At 39.8% G+C, this 9126-nt stretch overlaps 9 non-coding genes across 9 annotated transcripts; all 9 read left to right on the forward strand.

The window, feature by feature from the left end:
• Positions 1-1890: 1890 nt before the first annotated feature.
• On the forward strand, positions 1891-1963 carry trnar-acg. The gene has a single exon. It is a non-coding gene; the product is annotated as a tRNA-Arg (tRNA).
• A 205-nt stretch (positions 1964-2168) lies between these two features.
• Positions 2169-2240, forward strand: trnae-uuc. Its single transcript has one exon. It is a non-coding gene; the product is annotated as a tRNA-Glu (tRNA).
• A 982-nt stretch (positions 2241-3222) lies between these two features.
• trnar-acg lies at positions 3223-3295 on the forward strand. The gene has a single exon. It is a non-coding gene; the product is annotated as a tRNA-Arg (tRNA).
• Positions 3296-3506: 211 nt separating this feature from the next.
• Positions 3507-3578, forward strand: trnae-uuc. Its single transcript has one exon. It is a non-coding gene; the product is annotated as a tRNA-Glu (tRNA).
• Positions 3579-6169: 2591 nt separating this feature from the next.
• Positions 6170-6241, forward strand: trnae-uuc. The gene has a single exon. It is a non-coding gene; the product is annotated as a tRNA-Glu (tRNA).
• A 984-nt stretch (positions 6242-7225) lies between these two features.
• Positions 7226-7298, forward strand: trnar-acg. Its single transcript has one exon. It is a non-coding gene; the product is annotated as a tRNA-Arg (tRNA).
• A 210-nt stretch (positions 7299-7508) lies between these two features.
• trnae-uuc lies at positions 7509-7580 on the forward strand. The gene has a single exon. It is a non-coding gene; the product is annotated as a tRNA-Glu (tRNA).
• Positions 7581-8559: 979 nt separating this feature from the next.
• Positions 8560-8632, forward strand: trnar-acg. The gene has a single exon. It is a non-coding gene; the product is annotated as a tRNA-Arg (tRNA).
• Positions 8633-8838: 206 nt separating this feature from the next.
• On the forward strand, positions 8839-8910 carry trnae-uuc. The gene has a single exon. It is a non-coding gene; the product is annotated as a tRNA-Glu (tRNA).
• Positions 8911-9126: the final 216 nt, after the last annotated feature.

Consider the following 9126-nt stretch of genomic DNA (forward strand, 5'->3'; position numbering starts at 1 on the left):
GGGCAGTTATCGATTCAAAACACAGTTTTAGACTGATCTATTATATGGGACTTTTCTCCAACCATCGCTGAGAAAAAGATGGAGTCTTGTAATTACAACTTGCATCATTTCAACGTTTATGGATTTGTCTGTGATGTTTTTTTTAAGTAACTGTCTTCCCCATATGGTCGTAGCTAGCGGTTAGGATTCCTGGTTTTCACCCAGGTGCCGGGTTTCACTCCCGGTATGGGAAAGAATTTCGGTCGTTTTGGGATGCACTTGTGTACGAACAGAATACTGCATTTTAACGGGCAGCAGTTTCACACACACCACAATTATTCCCTCAGCAACCGGAAATGTGACATGTTATGTAGATTCAAATTATACAAGGCATTTTAAAAGACGTTGAATACACTTCATGGCTGCATTTCTTGCTCTGCAGTAAAATCATGCAGGAGGATCAAATAAGATTTGCATCATGTAACAGAAATCCCAAGGACCCCTTGTCGGTGGACAGACACTATGACTGTGTACACTGGTCTAGGCTGTGACCTGACTTCAGCTTAGAAGTGTGGGCCAGTGGCGCAATGGATAACGTGTCTGACTACGGATCAGAAGATTCTAGGTTCGACCCTGGCTTGGCTTGATACTTAATTTAATTTATTGAAGTCAAGCCGGGATTGATACTGTATACTTTTCAGTGCTTCTGGGCTGTTCTCACTTCAAACTCATTTTAGACTGATTTCATCTGGACATTCCCCCAACATCTCAGAGAAAAAAGATGTAGCTTTTAATCCAAAAGGCATAATGTCAACATTTAAAGATTTGTCTGTGATGTGTATTTTAAGTATGTGTCTTCCCATATGGTTCTAGCGTTAGGATTCTGGTTTTCACCCAGGTGGCCCGGGTTCAACTCCGGTATGGGAAAGAATATCTTGTTGTTTGGGATGCACTTTGTGTAACAACAGATACTGCATTTTAACTGGCAGCAGTTTCACACAACACAACAATATTCCCTCAGCAACAGGAATGTGACATGTTATGTAGATTCAATTATACAAGGCATTTTAAACGTTGAATACACTTCATTGCTGCATTTCTTGCTCTGCAGTAAAATTCATGCAACAACAGGAGGATCAAATTAAGATTTGCATCTGTAACAGAAATCCCAACGGAACCTTGTCGGTGACAGAAGCTATGACTGTGTACACTGGCCTAGGTGTGTCCTGACTTCAGCTTGGCTGTGCGGCCAGTGGCGCAATGGATAACGTGTCTGATAACAGGTCAGAAGATTGAATATTTGAACTCCTGTTTGGCTCAAAACTAGATTTATTTGACCAAAATCAAGCTGGGAAAAATACTGTATACTTTTCATTGTGTCTGGCAGTTCTCGATTCAAAACAACATTTTAGACTGATTTTATATGGGACTTTTCTCCAACATCGCTGAGAAAAAGATGGAGCTTGTAATTACAACAAGCATCATTTCAACGTTTATGGATTTGTCTGTGATGTTTTTTTAAGTAACTGTCTTCCCATATGGTCTGGCTTTTAGGATTCTGGTTTTCGCCCGGGTTGAACTCCCTGTATGGGAAAGAACATCTTGTCATTTGGGATGCACTTGTGTAAGAACAGATACCACATTTTAACTGGCAGCAGAATCACACAACACAACAATATTCCTCAGCAACAGCAAATGTGACATGTTTTGTAGATTCATAATTTACAAGACTTTTTAAACATTGAATACACTTCAAGTTTGCATTTCTTGCTCTTCAGTAAAATTCATGCAACAACAGGAGGATCAAATTAAGATATGCATCTGAAACAGAAAACCAAGGAACCTTGTTGTTGACAGACACAATGACTGTGTACACTGGTCTAGCTGTGACCTGACTTCAGCTTAGACGTGGGGCCAGTGGCGCAATGGATAACGTGTCTGACTACGGATCAGAAGATTCTAGGTTCGACTCCTGGCTGGCTCGATATTTAATTGATTGAAATCAAGCCGGGATTGATACTGTATACTTTTCAGTGCTTCTGGCTGTTCTCACTTCAAACTCATTTTAGACTGAGTTCATCTGGACATTCCCCAACATCTCAGAGAAAAAAAGATGTAGCTTTTAATCCAAAAGGCATAATGTCAACATTTAAAGATTTGTCTGTGATGTGTATTTTAAGTATGTGTCTTCCCATATGGTCTAGCGGTTAGGATTCCTGGTTTTCACCCAGGTGTCCCGGGTTCAACTCCCGGTATGGGAAAGAATATCTTGTTGTTTGGGATGCACTTGTGTAACAACAGATACTGCATTTTAACTGGCAGCAGTTTCACACAACACAACAATATTCCCTCAGCAACAGGAAATGTGACATGTTATGTAGATTCAAATTATACAAGGCATTTTAAATGTTGAATACACTTCATTGCTGCATTTCTTGCTCTGCAGTAATATTCATGCAACAACAGGAGGATCAAATTAAGATTTGCATCTGTAACAGAAATCCCAAGGAACCTTGTCGGTGACAGAAGCTATGACTGTGTACACTGGCCTAGGTGTGTCCTGACTTCAGCTTGGCTGTGCGGCCAGTGGCGCAATGGATAACGTGTCTGATAACAGGTCAGAAGATTGAATATTGACTCCTGTTTGGCTCAAAACTAGATTTATTTGACCAAAATCAAGCTGGGAAAAATACTGTATACTTTTCATTGTGTCTGGCAGTTCTCGATTCAAACACATTTTAGACTGATTTTATATGGGACTTTTCTCCAACATCGCTGAGAAAAAGATGGAGCTTGTAATTACAACAAGCATCATTTCAACGTTTATGGATTTGTCTGTGATGTTTTTTTAAAGTAATTGTCTTCCCATATGGTCTGGCTTTAGGATTTCTGGTTTTCGCCCGGGTTGAACTCCCAGTATGGGAAAGAACATCTTGTCATTTGGGATGCACTTGTGTAAGAACAGATACCACATTTTAACTGGCAGCAGAATCACACAACACAACAATATTCCCTCAGCAACAGCAAATGTGACATGTTTTGTAGATTCATAATTTACAAGACTTTTAAACATTGAATACACTTCAAGTTTGCATTTCTTGCTCTTCAGTAAAATTCATGCAACAACAGGAGGATCAAATTAAGATATGGCATCTGAAACAGAAAACCAAGGAACCTTGTTGTTGACAGACGCAATGACTGTGTACACTGGTCTAGCTGTGACCTGACTTCAGCTTAGACGTGGGGCCAGTGGCGCAATGGATAACGTGTCTGACTACGGATCAGAAGATTCTAGGTTCGACTCCTGGCTGGTTCGATACTTAATTTAATTTATTGAAATCAAGCCCGGGATTGATACTGTATACTTTTCAGTGCTTCTGGCTGTTCTCACTTCAAACTCATTGTAGACTGATTTCATCTGGACATTCCCCAACATCTCAGAGAAAAAAAGATGTAGCTTTTAATCCAACAGGCATAATGTCAACATTTAAAGATTTGTCTGTGATGTGTATATTAAGTATGTGTCTTCCCATATGGTCTAGCGGTTAGGATTCCTGGTTTTCACCCAGGTGGCCCGGGTTCAACTCCCGGTATGGGAAAGAATATCTTGTTGTTTGGGATGCACTTGTGTAACAACAGATACTGCATTTTAACTGGCAGCAGTTTCACACAACACAACAATATTCCCTCAGCAACAGGAAATGTGACATGTTATGTAGATTCAAATTATACAAGGCATTTTAAACGTTGAATACACTTCATTGCTGCATTTCTTGCTCTGCAGTAAAATCATGCAACAACAGGAGGATCAAATTAAGATTTGCATCTGTAACAGAAATCCCAAGGAACCTTGTCGTGACAGAAGCTATGACTGTGTACACTGGCCTAGGTGTGTCCTGACTTCAGCTTGGCTGTGCGGCCAGTGGCGCAATGGATAACGTGTCTGATAACAGGTCAGAAGATTGAATATTTGACTCCTGTTTGCTCAAAACTAGATTTATTTGACCAAAATCAAGCTGGGGAAAAATACTGTATACTTTTCATTGTGTCTGCAGTTCTCGATTCAAACACATTTTAGACTGATTTTATATGGGACTTTTCTCCAACATCGCTGAGAAAAAGATGGAGCTTGTAATTACAACAAGCATCATTTCAACGTTTATGGATTTGTCTGTGATGTTTTTTTAAAGTAACTGTCTTCCCATATGGTCTGGCTTTAGGATTCCTGGTTTTCGCACGGGTTGAACTCCCAGTATGGGAAAGAACATCTTGTCATTTGGATGCACTTGTGTAAGAACAGATACCACATTTAACTGGCAGCAGAATCACACAACACAACAATATTCCCTCAGCAACAGCAAATGTGACATGTTTTGTAGATTCATAATTTACAAGACTTTTTAAACATTGAATACACTTCAAGTTTGCATTTCTTGCTCTTCAGTAAAATTCATGCAACAACAGGAGGATCAAATTAAGATATGCATCTGAAACAGAAAACCAAGGAACCTTGTTGTTGACAGACACAATGACTGTGTACACTGGTCTAGCTGTGGACTTGACTTCAGCTTAGACGTGGGGCCAGTGGCGCAATGGATAACGTGTCTGACTACGGATCAGAAGATTCTAGCTTCGACTCCTGGCTGGTTTGATACTTAATTTAATTTATTGAAATCAAAGCCCGGGATTGATACTGTATACTTTTCAGTGCTTCTGGCTGTTCTCACTTCAAACTCATTTTAGACTGATTTCATCTGGACATTCCCCAACATCTCAGAGAAAAAAAGATGTAGCTTTTAATCCAACAGGCATAATGTCAACATTTAAAGATTTGTCTGTGATGTGTATTTTAAGTATGTGTCTTCCCATATGGTCTAGCGGTTAGGATTCCTGGTTTTCACCCCAGGTGGCCCGGGTTTCAACTCCCGGTAATGGGAAAGAATATCTTGTTGTTTGGGATGCACTTGTGTAACAACAGATACTGCATTTAACTGGCAGCAGTTTCACACCAACACAACAATATTCCCTCAGCAACAGGAAATGTGACATGTTATGTAGATTCAAATTATACAAGGCATTTTAAACGTTGAATACACTTCATTGCTGCATTCTTGCTCTGCAGTAAAATTCATGCAACAACAGGAGGATCAAATTAAGATTTGCATCTGTAACAGAAATCCCAAGGAACCTTGTCGGTGACAGAAGCTATGACTGTGTACACTGGCCTAGGTGTGTCCTGACTTCAGCTTGGCTGTGCGGCCAGTGCGCAATGGATAACGTGTCTGATAACAGGTCAGAAGATTGAATATTTGACTCCTGTTTGGCTCAAAACTAGATTTATTGACCAAAATCAAGCTGGGAAAAATACTGTATACTTTTCATTGTGTCTGGCAGTCTCGATTCAAACACATTTTAGACTGATTTTATATGGGACTTTCTCAACATATCGCTGAGAAAAGATGGAGCTTGTAATTACAACAAGCATCATTTCAACGTTTATGGATTTGTCTGTGATGTTTTTTTAAGTAACTGTCTTCCATATGGTCTGGCTTTAGGATTCCTGGTTTTCGCCCGGGTTGAACTCCCAGTATGGAAAGAACATCTTGTCATTTGGGATGCACTTGTGTAAGAACAGATACCACATTTTAACTGGCAGCAGAATCACACAACACAAAAATATCCTCAGCACAGCAATGTGACATGTTTTGTAGATTCATAATTTACAAGACTTTTTAAACATTGAATACACTTCAGTTTGCATTTCTTGCTCTGCAGTAAAATTCATGCAACAACAGAGGATCAAATAAGATATGCATCTGAAACAGAAAACCAAGGAACCTTGTTGTGACAGACACAATGACTGTGTACACTGGTCTAGCTGTGACTTGACTTCAGCTTAGATGTGGGGCCAGTGCGCAATGGATAAACGTGTCTGACTACGGATCAGAAGATTCTAGGTTCGACTCCTGGCTGGATTCGATACTTAAGTTAATTTAATGAAATCAAGCCGGGATTGATACTGTATACTTTTCAGTGCTTCTGGCTGTTCTCACTTCAACTCATTTTAGACTGATTTCATCTGGACATTCCCCAAACATCTCTAGAGAAAAAAAAGATGTAGCTTTTATCCAACAGGCATAATGTCAACATTTAAAGAGTTGTCTGTGATGTGTATTTTAAGTATGTGTCTTCCCATATGGTCTAGCGGTTAGGATTCCTGGTTTTCACCCAGGTGGCCCGGGTTCAACTCCCGGTATGGGAAAGAATATCTTGTCGTTTGGGATGCACTTGTGTAACAACAGATACTGCATTTTAACTGGCAGCAGTTTCACACAACACAACAATATTCCCTCAGCAACAGGAAATGTGACATGTTATGTAGATTCAAATTATACAAGGCATTTTAAACGTTGAATACACTTCATGGCTGCATTTCTTGCTCTGCAGTAAAATTCATGCAACAACAGGAGGATCAAATTAAGATTTGCATCTGTAACAGAAATCCCAAGGAACCTTGTCGGTGACAGAAGCTATGACTGTGTACACTGGCCTAGGTGTGTCCTGACTTCAGCTTGGCTGTGCGGCCAGTGGCGCAATGGATAACGTGTCTGATAACAGGTCAGAAGATTGAATATTTGACTCCTGTTTGGCTCAAAACTAGATTTATTTGACCAAAATCAAGCTGGGAAAAATACTGTATACTTTTCATTGTGTCTGGCAGTTCTCGATTCAAACACATTTTAGACTGATTTTATATGGGACTTTTCTCCAACATCGCTGAGAAAAAGATGGAGCTTGTAATTACAACAAGCATCATTTCAACGTTTATGGATTTGTCTGTGATGTTTTTTTTAAGTAACTGTCTTCCCATATGGTCTGGCTTTTAGGATTCCTGGTTTTCGCCCGGGTTGAACTCCCAGTATGGGAAAGAACATCTTGTCATTTGGGATGCACTTGTGTAAGAACAGATACCACATTTTAACTGGCAGCAGAATCACACAACACAACAATATTCCCTCAGCAACAGCAAATGTGACATGTTTTGTAGATTCATAATTTACAAGACTTTTTAAACATTGAATACACTTCAAGTTTGCATTTCTTGCTCTTCAGTAAAATTCATGCAACAACAGGAGGATCAAATTAAGATATGCATCTGAAACAGAAAACCAAGGAACCTTGTTGTTGACAGACACAATGACTGTGTACACTGGTCTAGCTGTGACCTGACTTCAGCTTAGACGTGGGGCCAGTGGCGCAATGGATAACGTGTCTGACTACGGATCAGAAGATTCTAGGTTCGACTCCTGGCTGGCTCGATACTTAATTTAATTGATTGAAATCAAGCCGGGATTGATACTGTATACTTTTCAGTGCTTCTGGCTGTTCTCACTTCAAACTCATTTTAGACTGATTTCATCTGGACATTCCCCAACATCTCAGAGAAAAAAAGATGTAGCTTTTAATCCAACAGGCATAATGTCAACATTTAAAGATTTGTCTGTGATGTGTATTTTAAGTATGTGTCTTCCCATATGGTCTAGCGGTTAGGATTCCTGGTTTTCACCCAGGTGGCCCGGGTTCAACTCCCGGTATGGGAAAGAATATCTTGTCGTTTGGGATGCACTTGTGTAACAACAGATACTGCATTTTAACTGGCAGCAGTTTCACACAACACAACAATATTCCCTCAGCAACAGGAAATGTGACATGTTATGTAGATTCAAATTATACAAGGCATTTTAAACGTTGAATACACTTCATTGCTGCATTTCTTGCTCTGCAGTAAAATTCATGCAACAACAGGAGGATCAAATTAAGATTTGCATCTGTAACAGAAATCCAAGGAACCTTGTCGGTGACAGAAGCTATGACTGTGTACACTGGCCTAGGTGTGTCCTGACTTCAGCTTGGCTGTGCGGCCAGTGGCGCAATGGATAACGTGTCTGATAACAGGTCAGAAGATTGAATATTTGACTCCTGTTTGGCTCAAAACTAGATTTATTTGACCAAAATCAAGCTGGGAAAAATACTGTATACTTTTCATTGTGTCTGGCAGTTCTCGATTCAAACACATTTTAGACTGATTTTATATGGGACTTTTCTCCAACATCTCTGAGAAAAAGATGGAGCTTGTAATACAACAAGCATAATTTCAACGTTTATGGATTTGTCTGTGATGTTTTTTTAAGTAACTGTCTTCCCATATGGTCTGGCTTTAGGATTCCTGGTTTTCGCCCGGGTTGAACTCCCAGTATGGGAAAGAACATCTTGTCATTTGGGATGCACTTGTGTAAGAACAGATACCACATTTTAACTGGCAGCAGAATCACACAACACAACAATATTCCCTCAGCAACAGCAAATGTGACATGTTTTGTAGATTCATAATTTACAAGACTTTTTAAACATTGAATACACTTCAAGTTTGCATTTCTTGCTCTGCAGTAAAATTCATGCAACAACAGGAGGATCAAATTAAGATATGCATCTGAAACAGAAAACCAAGAACCTTGTTGTTGACAGACGCAATGACTGTGTACACTGGTCTAGCTGTGACCTGACTTCAGCTTAGACGTGGGGCCAGTGGCGCAATGGATAACGTGTCTGACTACGGATCAGAAGATTCTAGGTTCGACTCCTGGCTGGCTCGATATTTAATTGATTGAAATCAAGCCGGGATTGATACTGTATACTTTTTCAGTGCTTCTGGCTGTTCTCACTTCAAACTCATTTTAGACTGATTTCATCTGGACATTCCCCAACATCTCAGAGAAAAAAAGATGTAGCTTTTAATCCAACAGGCATAATGTCAACATTTAAAGATTTGTCTGTGATGTGTATTTTAAGTATGTGTCTTCCCATATGGTCTAGCGGTTAGGATTCCTGGTTTTCACCCAGGTGGCCCGGTTTCAACTCCCGGTATGGGAAAGAATATCTTGTCGTTTGGGATGCACTTGTGTAACAACAGATACTGCATTTTAACTGGCAGCAGTTTCACACAACACAACAATATTCCCTCAGCAACAGGAAATGTGACATGTTATGTAGATTCAAATTATACAAGGCATTTTAAACGTTGAATACACTTCATGGCTGCATTTCTTGCTCTGCAGTAAAATTCATGCAACAACAGGAGGATCAAAT

Source organism: Oncorhynchus mykiss, unplaced genomic scaffold, assembly GCF_013265735.2.
Source record: "Oncorhynchus mykiss isolate Arlee unplaced genomic scaffold, USDA_OmykA_1.1 un_scaffold_551, whole genome shotgun sequence".
NCBI classification, from domain to species: domain Eukaryota; kingdom Metazoa; phylum Chordata; class Actinopteri; order Salmoniformes; family Salmonidae; genus Oncorhynchus; species Oncorhynchus mykiss.